This window comes from Cuculus canorus, chromosome 3 (genome assembly GCF_017976375.1).
Source record: "Cuculus canorus isolate bCucCan1 chromosome 3, bCucCan1.pri, whole genome shotgun sequence".
Taxonomy (NCBI): Eukaryota; Metazoa; Chordata; class Aves; order Cuculiformes; family Cuculidae; genus Cuculus; species Cuculus canorus.
Genome location: NC_071403.1, coordinates 85601297 through 85615387, shown reverse-complemented (window position 1 = coordinate 85615387; position 14091 = coordinate 85601297). Strand labels below are relative to the sequence as shown.

At 43.1% G+C, this 14091-nt stretch overlaps 1 protein-coding gene across 4 annotated transcripts in view; it reads left to right on the top strand.

The window, feature by feature from the left end:
• The window catches only part of MEIS1 (Meis homeobox 1), a 109070-nt gene that overhangs the window by 88664 nt on the left and 6315 nt on the right, over window positions 1-14091 (top strand). The window lies entirely within an intron of this gene.

Below are 14091 nucleotides of genomic sequence, written 5' to 3'. Positions count from 1 at the left end.
CAGAGAACAGAGAGCAACTCTCATCAAGAACTGCATTAGGTGTCAGATGCTTGTTTGTGCTTTAGGAAAGTCTAGGTACACACAGATGTATGTCTGTATATTTGTAGAATAATGTATCTATATATGTAACTTATATATAACCTCTCAATATGTGCATGTCTGTGTGACTGCCTCCTTAAATAGAGTTGCATACAACTACATTAAAATGATCAGAAAAGAAAAAGATTAAGTTTGAAAATTCAAATCCTTAAAGCCCCAGCCCTTTCTTAGGTGTTTGCATTTCACTTTTTCCAAAATACCCTTGTGCTATCTAGGGCACAGCCGAGACACTGATGGAGCAGCTAGTCAATATTTTATCTTACCCTTATTCTTCTGTGCTTCGTTTGTTGAGCTGTACTCAAACAGTACTTGAAGACAATTACTGCTGGGCTTTCCTACGGCACTTATAGCTGTAATACCCAAATCCTTCCCCATCCTCCGCTTGCCTATATATGTGTACAAGGTTGTGGGTCTGCATGATCTTTTTATAGTTCCTCTGCAAAGAGAGAGAATGGTAGTGTCTTGGTTCACAGGTGACGGCATAAGGCTCAGGGAGATGAGGTCCAGCACAGTCACAGGTTTTGCATTGGTCTGGGACTGTGAGATGACTCAAAATGACATCATGCTATCTGCATTTAAGGTCAAATAACCACCAAGTTCAGTGGAAACTCCAAATTTTTAATGCCTTGGCATCTTATATTGCCAAGTTCCAATGTTGGGCACAGAGGACAGACATAAGAAATCAGTAATTGCTGGGGAAAATTTTGTCTTATGCATTCCTCAGTTGCTCCTAAGCAGTCAAATGCAGACACAGAACTGAAGACCACTTTCTCTGGTGCAGCGTTCAGCTGCTTCAGCCATGACAGCTTTAGTTTTCTTGCTGTTTGCTGCCTTATTCTTTGAACTTTGTCAAAGTTTGTTTCCTGTAGAAACCAGTTTTTCTATATTATAGTGCCCTGGCTTGCTCTTATAACAAAAAAACTGTCACTGGGGTTGTTGAGGCATTAAGCCCTATCAAAAATTGTACTGTGAGCTGATAACCAAACTGTCTGCATGTAAAGTACAGTAAAGAGTAAGGCTTAAGCAGCTCTAGTAATACGGTTTCCTAACTCTTGAGTTCTTGATTTTATGATCTTGGTTTCTTCAAATGTCAATTTTGTATAATTTCCTAGGCTTGAAAAAATCCAACAAAAAACCCCCCGAACCACCAGATAAACACACTGGAAAAAATAATCAAATAACGTAAATTTCCCTAATCTCATTTTTGGAGACAGCTGAAGTTTTTGCTGAAACTTTGTAAGGAATAAATTTTTAAAAAGCCCCCAAGATCAGCCTGAAGCTGAGTTTGAAAAATCTGAGTTGGGTTTGTGGTAAGAAGACTAAACCAGTCTGTATGCTGGGCACAGACACTCGTTACTCTTTTAGCCTCTTCACAACTCCCCTCTGGCAGGAAATTGTCTCTTGCCTCTGTTTCTTTGCTTGTGGGTAGCTGTCACAGTAGAGCTTTGTTGCTGTAGTCTTACTGGGCAGGGGATGAAGGTCTTCACCATGGCGTGGGCAGGCATGGGAGGATTTCATGCTTTTCACAGGGGATTGTTCCCCAGGACCCAGCGATGAACAGAGAGCACTACTATGAGGGGTGTCCTTCCCATCTGCTCACTGGTTGTGCCTGGCCTGGCTTGCAGATGACAGCGCTACAGATGGAGCAGATGAGAGGATGCAGATGAGGCATGTGTGGAGGATGGAGGCTGGGCAATGCAGATGCAGGTCATGGGGAAAGATGCTGATGGAGCACATGGGAGATATAGATGAGGGAATGATGTTGGGGTGGATGGGGGGATGCAGAGGGAGCCAGATGCTGATGGGACAGATGAGGAAAGCCCCTGTCTGCCCCTCCACGGAGGTGCAAGGGAAGGAGGAATGGCTGTATGGCTCTCCACCCTGCCACCTTTTGGAAAACTGTCCCAGGCCACTGTTTTCTCAGTGTTTTTTTTTACCATAGCATGCCTAGGAAGGGAGGAAGGGTTAGTGCATCTAAAGCACACCCCAAACACCTCCAGATCCAAGTGGTAATGTTGTCCAGTGATTACCATGTGTCGAGCCCCATATCAGTCCCTTACAGGGAATGGAAAGGCTCCCTCATGGGACTGGGTGTTTAATGTAGACATCAGCTTGGCTCAGTTTCTTTGCTGAGGGTGATACTCATGCTGAGCAAAAGGCCAGCACATGACCGGCGCACCACTTTGGTCCCACTTAAGCACTATTTTTAGGGTGTAAGTGGGGGAGGAGGCTGGCAGAAGACAGGGAGCATAGCAAGAGCAGGTGCTGGTCCTATACCAGGGGTGGATTTTCACCCCCACTGCCTACCAAATCTCAGGCTACAGTAAATGGGCAAGCTATTCGATTTGCCACTTTGCAGAGCATGTTGCATGCAGAGATTTTTAGTCCTAGATGAGTAAAATATCTGCTTTTTTTTCAGATGTATCTATTACTGCTTTTGTTGCAGTAAACAGATTAAATGAGAAAAGGTCAAGATGCAATTTGAATCTGTGTAAGAACATAAATACTTTTCTCAGTAATCAGATACAGTAAATACAAGTACTTATTTACTTGTAAATGTTAAAACATTCACAAATTATTCTCTCAACTTCAGCAGTACAAACTTAACCATCAGATTTTGGAAACTATTTACTTTACTTCTTTATGTGATCCAAAAATATGTATACAGATGATATTTAAACACTGATTTGTTAATGGGAATACATGCAGAAGTAGGAGAAAGTGGAAACAAGAAAAAATATATGTTTCAGGTTTAACAAATACATATTGTTTGTTATTCCAGAGCAAAATAAGACAGTAGATATTTGCAACATGAAAATCATCCCCCCACAAAAAAACCCCACACAAAACCCCAAGAAAACTTTAAAAAATGGATCTTGCTGGGTGAATTGTTACACCATTTGAGCAATTTGGAATATGTGCAGTAAATTAACTGTTCTAAATGTGGCATGTGCTGGGTTTTTAAAGCAGATTTTCACATTTATGTTTTCACTAAGTCTTAGCTAATTGTTATGCCTTTCACCTTGAATGCCAATTGTAATAATAATATTACATCTGTAGTCTACTTCTCTGTTCCTAAATTACAGTAATCAGGAATACTCACTGGGTAAAATCCCGTATAGTTACTCATAAGAAAATATTGAAATCAGACCAAAAAATGTTTAGCTTGCATATTGCCTTAGACAGCCCTGGAGAGCTGCCAAGCAGCCAAGGTATTATTAGAAAAGCTGAGCAAATAGCTTGCAGGGGGAAGAGTTGTGAATTTAGAGCCATCAGGTACTGTTGTATCACTGGATTTCAGGCTGGGGTGGGTTTTTTTTCAGTTCAGTAAAGCCATTTAAAAATACAGAGCAGTGGTTGAAATGTGTAGGATTTCGTTTCGGCGTGTGGGTTTAAGGAGTAGTGACACAGTTTTGGCAAAAAAACACAGGTGTTTTTCCAAAGGGAATGTTTTTTGGGAAACTCTCCCCTTGGCCTCCAGGACTTCAGATCAAGCAGAGAAAGGGTGTTCAGCCTAGAGAGCTGATAGACCCTGGGAGTGTCCACACACTCCAAACTGCTCCAAAACAGGGGATACTGTGTCCAGGAGCACCAAGGGAGGATGTTTCCCCTAAACATTGCTCTGACATCCCCTGGATGCAGGCTGGGCAAAACCAGCAGAGGAAACACCATTTATTTCAAGACAAACTTGGAATCATTTTGCATGAACCAACAGAGTAATTAGTGGTGGCCTGAGCATTGAGCAAATTAAATAACTGACGTTATTTTATTCACACATATGCTTTTGTGAGAAAGGTCAGTTCCCATTGCAGAGGATCGCACAGTGCAAATGGGGTTTACCTGCCATTTGTCTTGACTAACGAAAGGTGCTTGGCACTTGGGAAATTAATATGCAGCCCCAAACTACCCTGTTTACTCTTGACCTATTCATCCTCTTCTGAGGTGGTTTTATACCCAACAAACTGTTTTTTTAGTTGGCGCATTAATATTCTGTAACAAATGCACTGTCAGGGAATGGGGAAATAAGATGAAACACCACCATGTGAACATTCTCATCTTGCTGTTTTCTCCACTCTTGCTCTACCTTTGCTCTGCAGGATCAGGGTAGGTGTCAGAAGGTTTTGTGTGCCACTTTTTATTTTAAAGGCTGAGATTCAGGTGTGCATTGTCTCAAAACAAAAGTTTGACTTAAAAAACCCCTCTCCAGGATGCTATTTTATTGTGGAATTGCTGTGTTGCAAGCAAGTGGAAGGCTCTGCACTGTCTTCTGTAAATACAGTTCTCAGGGCCTGGTTTCTCTTTAGCGCAAGAGATGCTTCTGTCAGGAAAAGTACACTCAACTTATAAAAAATAAAATAAAAAATATATGGCCTTGATATATTAAAATGAGAGAAGGGAAGAGTAATGGTTTGTCATTGCTTTGTGAGTCAAGTTTTGGTCTGTTCTTGTCGTAGCTTTCCAAAGCGTGTTTACATATAGTTTGCTTTTCTGGTATTTTGTGCTTGCACAGACCTGATCTCCACCTATTCTGTGTCAACAATCACTGAGGCTGCTGCAGAGCGATTAACCATTGCAAACTAAAACACCAACACGTGCAGAAAGCTGCCCTCAGAGACCCTTTCTCACACACACTTACATCAGGCGCTACCTCCAGGCTGCACCTGCATAAGACAAACTGCGTGGTTGAAAAGTCAGCCTGAAATATTTAAAATGGGGCAAATGTTGCCTCCTTCTTAGCTAAACCAATTTTCTTTTCTCAAAAATGAAACACAGCCAGAGGGCACAGAGCAAGGACGTGCATTCGAGGGTGTGCGTTTTGCCCTGCCTGCCCTGAAATAGTTTGGGTGTAAATGATGTATAGCTGACTACACCAGCTCAGCGCTAACGAATTTTCTGCCTTTTATTTTACTTCTGAAAAAGAAAAGAAACGGTAGCAGGTGCTGCTAAAAAAATAGTACTCCACATTTCTTCAACAAAATCTAGGTCATGTAACAGTTTCACGGGTTATTATTTTTTTCCCTGCCCAGGCGCTGTAGTCCTTGTGGCTTTTTTTGGCTAACGATAAAAATCACAATAGCAATATTTTCTTTTTTTAATTCAGAGTATCCCAGAAATGTCCAGCTTCTCTCCTGGTTTATAAAGGTGGTTTATACCATCTGGGGGCTGTTCCCTAAGCTTTTTATGCCCCACAGTCTTACAAATCCTTTTTATCTTTGACATTCTTTTGACCTCCCCATATGTGTTTTGGTTGTATTGTTTTCTGAGGATGTTTCTCCTCCCTTGAATAAAACGCCGTCAGGAGTAGGATTATAAGCAAAATGAATTACTTCACTTAATGGGAAATTATGTTTAGATAAAGTAGATTACAAAGTAGGCTATTAGTAGTGGTTAGAAAACAATATTTTGAAGCAGGATGTCTTGGGGGGGAGTTCTTCCAGAAGTGTGGGGTTGTTTTTCAGGTTGGCTGTGACTCAGATTTGTCTTTTGTGGTTTCTGAAAAAAAAAAAAAAATCAAACCAGTTTTGCAGGTGCCCACATCACACGAAACACTCCAGTGCACTGCTATTTGTTATCTCTGTAGCAGTGGGGAGGACCCAACCACAGGAATCACAGCTTCCCTGCTGCACCCTGGGCTGATGTCTAGGGCAATCAACTAGAGTGATGTCAAAGCTCATTTCATATATGAATCACAGGTGTCATATAAGGGTTCATTATGTTTTTTAATTTGGGAGCTCTGGGGCTGTTTTCCCCAAAGACACTTATCAGGGCTTTTCACTTGCCCACTCTGGGTTCACTTCTCCTTGTCCCAGAGGCTGGAGAAGTTGGTTGATGTAGGGTGACAGGGTACAGAGTTACTCCATACTCATTAAGTGACCTTCTGGAGATGAGACGAGGGTACGGAGATCCATCCAGGAGTGTAGACAGAGCATTTCTCACATCCTTCAGTAAGTGGGAATGCACTTAAACAGCAGCAGATGTGGGAGCAGTCTCTTTGCTTTCTCTTGGGCTGGAGGGATGGGCACAGCGTTCAGCTCCCATGCCGTATACATTATCAGTAGAAGTAACCAGGGAAAAAGCTGTTTGGACAAGGCTCCTAACTTGATGTATGGGACAAGCCTTGGACCTTAAAGAAGAACCCTTGTGTTTAGACCACTTGTTTGTCAGGAGAAAGCTCAGAGGTCATGCAGGCACCTCTCACTGCATTCGCTCGAATAAGAGTTTATACTGAATTGACAAAGGACAAGGAAATTGCTGGAAGGGAGGAGTATTTTCAAAGAAGCAGCAAGTATTTTGCCCATTTCCAGCGTACCTGCCATGAAGCAAGACTCAGGTTGTTGATTTGCAGTGATAGACAAGCTGCTAAGTTGCACTGATGGCGTGCACCAGATCAGCGCTTGAGATATAGAGTCTAGATTTGGTCTCCTGAAGGTCTGGGTGGAAAGTCGAAGTTCAAACCTCCCTCAGAGCTGAGACATGTGCACTGCAGTCTGGGCTGTTCTCAAAACTTGTGGAGAACCTGTGCACCCTCTGCCACGAGCATTTCAGAGGTCATGGGGTTTGTGGCACCATCTGCATGGTCAAGCACATACATTTCTGTCCCATAAAAGGCAAAGCACTGTATGAGGCTGAGATAAATCGCTCTACAAATCCGCAGCATCAGTCCTTGGGCAGGAAAAGCATTTTTGTGGGAGGCAAGATTTTGGCTGATATTGTGTTGTATACCCAACTGCAGTGCTGTGTGGAGTCTAGTACTGTCCCAGGCAGGAGTTAGAGCAGCCTTAGTGCTGCTCTACTAGATGAATCCTTGCCATATTCCTTAAAGGCTAATTGTGGCACATGGAGATCAGCGCCGTACAGCTGCACTGGGATTTGGGAGCAGGGAAGAGACAGGAGGTCAGCTCTGCTGGCACTTTGCCATGTAAAGATTTCCCCTTACATCATCTGGCTGCCAAGGGCGAGTTTACATCTGCTTTGCACCCTGAGGGAATTGCGGTGTCAGGGAATGAGTTTGCTGCAAGCCCTCCCCGGCAGAGCCAAGACCTGCAGCACGGCCTCTGCTCCAGCTCCCTGGCATTGGCAGGGAGACACCCAGATGCCAGACTCGGATTTTCACCGGAAACTTTCCATGTCGACTGAGCTTTTTGGAGGACTGAATGGGATTTGTGGATGGGAGGGGAGGGGAGAAGGAGGAGAGCATACCAGAAAGGCCAACAGCAGCTCATCTGTGATGTGGGAGGGCACTGGATATGGGCAGACGAGGGAGGAGCATCTCCAGGCAGCCCTTCCCTGGGCACACTGGCTTTTCACTCCTTCCTAGTGAGTCCCTCCCTTGTTTTCCATTCAGAACTAGCTAAATAAATACAAATAGGCTGTAGCTCCATCCTACTGGGAAACAGGGAAAGTTTCGCAAGATGGGAAAAGTGTTTTCTCCCAGCTTTCTTCTAGAAAGACACATCTAGAAAGACCATCTGTGAGCCCTGTGTGGGCCGAGGCCAATGGCATGAGGTTTAACAAGACCAAATGCCGGGTCCTGCACTTGGGGCACAACAACCCTATGCAGTGCTACAGACTGGGAGAAGAGTGGCTGGAGAGCTGCACAGAAGAGAAGGACCTGGGGGTGCTGGTTGACAGCTGACTGAACATGAGCCAGCAGTATGCCCAGGTGGCCAAGAAGGCCAACGGCATCTTGGCTTGTATCAGAAATGGGGTCACCAGCAGGTCCAGGGAGGTTATTCTCCCTCTGTACTCGGTACTGGTGAGACCGCACCTCAAATACTGTGTTCAGTTCTGGACCCCTCACCACAAGAAGGATGTTGAGGCTCTGGAGCGTGTCCAGAGAAGAGCAACGAAGCTGTTGAAGGGGCTGGAGAACAAGTCTTATGAGGAGCGGCTGAGAGAGCTGGGGTTGTTTAGCCTGGAGAAGAGGAGGCTGAGGGGAGACCTTATTACTCTCTACAACTACCTAAAAGGATGTTGTGGAGAGGAGCTCTCTCGCCTCTTCTCCCAAGTGACAGGGGACAGGACAAGAGGGAATGGCCTGAAGCTCCGCCAGGGGAGGTTCAGGTTGGATATCAGAAAAAAATTCTTCACAGAAAGAGTCATTGGGCACTGGAACAGGCTGCCCAGGGAGGTGGTCGAGTCGCCTTCCCTGGAGGTGTTTAAGGAATGGGTGGATGAAGTGCTGAGGGACATGGTTTAGGGAGTGTTAGGAATGGTTGGACTCGATGATCCAGTGGGTCCTTTCCAACCTGGTGATTCTGTGTGTGATTCTGTGTGAGATGAGGCTAGGGGAGGGTTTGGGCCAAGGGAGCTTGTGGGTCCTACCTTGATGGAAAGCCATCAGCCCGCACGGAGAGCATAAGCTACATCTGGGCTTGCTGTCACCTTGAGTTGATCAATGCAGCTGCATGGTGTCACATGGGGCTGGTGGCAGGATGCTCCCCAAAATCCTATCAGTTTATTTGGAGGCAGGATGCACGCCATGGTGATTTGAGAAGTATCATATGGGCCAGGAGTGGAAGTGGGGTTGAGGGTTTTGGAGAAGAGCAAGCACAAGAGGTGGCTAAAGGTAGAGCTGGTGCACCTTGGGCCAAGCGAATGTAGGGCATAGCCAACTCTCTTACAAGGAGTGCATACCTGATCCCATCTCCCTGCTTTCTATTTTTGCACTCGATATGCTCGCTACATTAGCAGGGTTGGCTTGCATGAGATTCAATAGCGCTCTGCTGCTTTAAAGCAACTTTTCTGCATGCACGACATGAATCCATCGGTGGGGTCACATAGTAATGCTTGAAGTCAGAAGCTATTTTAAATACCAAATGGCAGAACTACACGTGGCTTTCATTAGTGCTTTACATCAAGTTTGTCAGATAATTAGTGTTTTTTCACCACTAATTTTTACATAGTATTTTATTTGTTCGCTCTTCAGTACTTGTCTTGTGACACCCCTAGCCCTTTACACAGTCCCTGGCACTGGTACTGCTGGTGGAAGAAGGAGGGAGAGGAGACCTTTCAGGAGACCTTCCCTATCCTCCTGATGGACAGACTCACTGTGGTTGTAGTATATTCCAATATTACGTGTCTGGAGTGGGTGGTTAGCAGCCCACGTAATCTCTTCCCTCCCTACCTCCATTTAGTATTGTAAATGATGTATGGCAGTCCTGAACTGTCTTCAGTTCGAAGGAGGAGAAAGCAAGAAAAGTTGCCAAACATGACTTCATAAGGTTTGACTTTAAATTGAACAAAGTTTCTTGAGTGTCTCGATTTTTTTTTTTTTCTTTGCAAATAAAGGGAGTATAGAGAGCATGGAGTGCTAATGACTGGTAGTTATGGGTCATTAAGCTCACTAGCTGACTTCAGGATCAGAACTTTCTAATAATGGTAGTAAGCACTCTTTTAACATTTATTTCTCATTTTAGGGATGGGGAGATGTGATTACCATTCAAAAGTCTGCAGTTATTTTTTTCTGTTCATAATTACAGCAGGAGCTTGCTATTTTTAAGGCTGTTTTGAAAACATTTGGAAGTATTTGGTGAAATAATTTCTAGGGTGTTTTTTTCTTTAACTCGCTCCCTTGAAAAGCTCTGGAAAACAAATACACACAAAAAAAATGAAAACATGTTAAAATAAGGAATAAAGCAGTTACTGAAGTGTAATAATCCTGGTTTATAGCACACTTTCCATTTAAATTGTTTTTATTAGAGATAAACCTGTTAAGCGTTGAGGAATTAAGTGCTGAATAGAGACAGTTGTTTCGCTGCTGTATAAATTAAGGATCCCAGTATGTAGAAAAGAGTATGGTTGGTTTTACAAGTGAATTATATGCCAGTTTGAAGGGCTCTGGTTACTTTGGCATCTGTTATAAAAAAATGATGATTTGATTGTTGTGGAGAGGGATGCTATTTTTTTTCAGAGGAGAAAGAGATTTTAGCTCTGGGGTTTGTAGGTTTCGTTGGCCTTCGTACACCTGGTTTGCTAGAAAGAGCGCAAGGAGAAAATGAGATAGAGGGATTTTGGGGGATTTCTTGGCGCTAGTGATACACAGACTTCTGGCATGCAGCGCTTTGCAATAGTATTGAGGCAGAACTGCCGGCAACTCCAAGCATCAAAAGTCAGTAATTGTGTGAAACTCTTCTTATTTGGGAGGGCTTGGGGGAGAGACAGATTCAATATACTACTTAGGCTCAGCACCTCCTTTCAAACAGCTGGTCCTGGAAAATTTCATTCAAAGACTGCGAATTGAAAGTCCCCACAATTGCTCTGTTGATTCTTGAGCAAAGGTGACTTTGGAAATTCGTGACAGTGGAGGAAAGTCTTGTTTTATTCACTCAAGAGAAGTGAAATACAAGGGGAAGAGAGAAAGAACAGATCTGTGCAGAAAATATCACTTGAGCTGTAACCTGAGCCTTAGCAAACTATGCCTTTCGGATGGTTTGGTGACCCTCCGAAAATCCTTGCTCTCTGGCTGCTATTATTGTAGCAAATTTCCAACTAAAATAAGTCTTTTGTCATCACCAGCCATGCCGCCTCTCACTGAGAAGAAACAAAACTTGTGCTTGGCAGCAAGGGCAGCCAAGCTGAAGGTCAGAGTGCAGAGGCAGATTGCTGCATCCCTAGGGCTGGGGCTGGGTCTCACCCGTGGGACTAGGGATGCACCGACTGGGGAGACTGTCAGTGACCTCTGGAGACAGACCCGGGGCAAGAACCCTAAGAGAAAACATCCTAGTAAAATGCAAATTGGAGAAAAGAGGGTTTCCTCCTCCTCTCTAGGGTTATGCAGGTGGAATACCTGTTTTCTTGCCTTTTGGGACACAACGGAAAGCACTATCTCATGTATACAAAAGGCCGAGGAGAAATTAGCTTGAAAAAAATAATGAATACTTTAAATCTTGGTGTTGCCCCATCTATTCAAACATTTTCTCCAGGTCAGATCCTTCCCCTTGTTAAAAACAGAAAAAGAACAAAAAAAAAAAAGCAACTCAAAGCATTGTTTTGCAGAGTTTCTGTCTCTCCTTGGGCTGAGAGGTGGGTACAACTTGTATACAGTGGGATCTTATGTTGTTTGTGACATTAGTTATTCTTTTTTTTTTAAAAAAAAAAAAAATTAGTTATTCTATTTTTCAGCGGAAAATAAAAACAGAACAAAAAAACCCTTCCACATTGGAGCAAAGTTACTTGTGCATAAAGCACTGGTATGGGGGAAAAATACTTTATGCGTCTTTGGCCCTCCTCGGGTCTTTACCCACACAAATGAGGTTATGCAGCCATCTTAATCATTGACTTAGGGTCTGTGCCGACTTTTGTTTTGACAACACTCCATCTGAGTAGCACTTAGTACCTAAACATCTCTTTTAGGTTCTGATTCCTCTGGACTTTGAAAAATTAGGGTGATTTGGGGGTTCTTTGTCTTAAGAGAGTTGAATGTGAACATATGGGAAGAGAGGCAGTGAGATTTTTTGTTTCTGTTCCATCACTTTTACTGGTGTTATATCAGTCTGGCTCTTTGGAAATTCAAAGAGTGATCAAAAGATCTTGGCCCTTGTATCAAGGAGAAAACAGAGAGTAGGAAGAAATTATCCCCATGTCCTTTTCCCATTTCAGCAGCAACAGCTAATTTGCAATTTCACTTGCAAAGATTTCTCAAATGAGATTTATAAATGTAACAGTGCTGCACTCTGCTCTCTCAAGGCAAGCCACATTAATAGTTTTAATCTGATACATTCTCATTAATTCCAGGTTTGGGATGCAGGAAGAAACTTGGAAGTGAATACTTTCTTCTTTTTTTTAATGCATAGTGGTTTGGAGTCTACTATAATGCAAAGTAAAGCGTTCTGTTACAAAGGCAGGGAGGATGGGACAGAAGGTTAAAGGGCATCCTGGAAACAAACAGCTGGACCAGTTTATTTAAACAGATACAAGGATGGGGAGCTGACCTCCGTTTGACTTCTAGTGGGAGGAGCGAGAATGTCATTTTATTACTTTGCCCAGAAGGAAAATGTTCTTGCATCTGAATTCCCCCCGAAGACATCCGAACACTGGGCTGTTTGGCAGAATTGCTACTTATAGAAAATACTTATATGAATGCGTAGGAAGAAGATAACTGTTAAGTACTTGTGTGTAAAATGTTCTTAAAGCAGACATCCCAAGTGGTAGCGTGGGGCAAACAGGTGAGAATGTGTTTTACTGTAGGCATGCCTTGTGAATAATTATTGGGAAATTCTAGCTATATCGTGTATTATTCAAGCTGTATTGTTTATTTTTCTAGCTATGTAGTTTATTATTATGAGACCGCCCTTCCTAGTAAAAGCGCTTGTAGTTTTGAGGAGAAGGTGCTGAAGTTGGGGTGCATATGCTTAATGTTGCTCAGGATTTCTTTGGGGAAAAAGCTTTTGGCAAATGAAAGTTTTGGTCACCAGTCAATCTATGGCTACCAAAATCCTTCCCTTCCTGATGCAGTTAATAGGTCCTGGCAATCGGGCAGGAGAAGGATGGAATAAACACAGCAAGAGCCTGCCAGATTTACAGAAAGAAATGGCTGGGGCACTGGGGTTTTGTGGTGTTGCTTTACTTAGGAGAGTTACTGTGAAAATTGCTTTCTGCAAATGCAGATTACAGATATTAAACAATTTTCTAATTGGTCATGGAGCTAAGGCAGCTAATGGGGGAAAAAAAGCAGGTTTTTTTTAATTGCTTATTTCGCATGGTGTTTGTGCTACACCTGTGCTTATAATGAGAAAGGAAAATTAGTCTAACCTTCTGCTCACATGATTCTAATTTTCATGGTTTGTACAAGATAATGATAACCTGATTTGCAACACTGTTTGCTGTAGTTGAGGGTTTTTCTATAGGAAATATGTAGAAAAATTGATCCAATACTGTCGCTGACAAAACATGACCTAGTTCGAGTGTGAGATTTTCAGATTGGCACCTGGAATTGGTGTGTTTGAGCCCATTTTGTTGAGATAGGTTTGATAAGGACTCAACATCTTGATTAATTTTTGCAGGAGTTTGGGTAATGGGAGTAGGTTGAGAACAGGAGATAGGAGGAGACTGAAATCACTGTGCTGGTCTTTGAGATGAGGGCAAACCAAGCAGCGCGGGGCGGTGTTTTGCACTGTGTAGGGGAATGAGTGGGCTGAGTTGATTCCTGAAGGAAGGTCCTGGTGGCTTTATCTCTATGATGGAGAGCTCCTCCTAAGCCATCCCAAGCAAAGGCAACAAAACCAAGCACCACGTAGCCCATTGTGGACATTCCTATTGTGTTTCACAAGCCTGGTGTGGTTTCACGCATGCTCATGCTTCTTCCTTTGCTAGTAAATATTGAGGCATACACGGGTTTATTATTTTTCTCTCTTGTAAAGAATGTAAAGTTTGGTTATGAGGCTTTGCCTTGATTGAATCTCAACAGAGATGTTTCCCAAATGTTTTTTAAACAAGATTTCTGATGACTAGAACTGCAAGAGAAGTTCTAAATCTCTTCAGACAGGTTCCCAGCCATGGTTCGAGGCTTGCTGATTTCAGCGCTTTGAGGAGATCGGGGCACTTGTGATCTCTCTCCTTCTTCTGTTTAGCTCCAAATCACTTTGAATATTCCTTTCTCAAATGCGCATAGCAAGACCAACTGAGACAAAGAGTTAAAAAAACGCAAGGAGTACGGTTGCAGATGGCTATTTTTAAAAATGACCGTATGTTTTTTTTTATTTCCAAAGATCTGCTTTCCATTGTTCAGGGGGAATTTTCAGTAGTCCAGTAATTATAGTTTAACAAGATGTTTGCTGTAAATGGTCAGGCCTAGCTGGAGAAAACAGGATTATAAATTCAATTACTGTAAAGCTATGACCTCGTCTTGACCCCTCAGACTTTGCATAAAGAGGGGGCGGGGGGGGAAACCCACCAAGAAATGGCTAGGAGGAATGCATGGCTCTGAAGTCCCCAGCAGTGTGACTTAGCGGTGATAAAACTCCAGACGTTCCCTCACTTGATGGGGTTCTG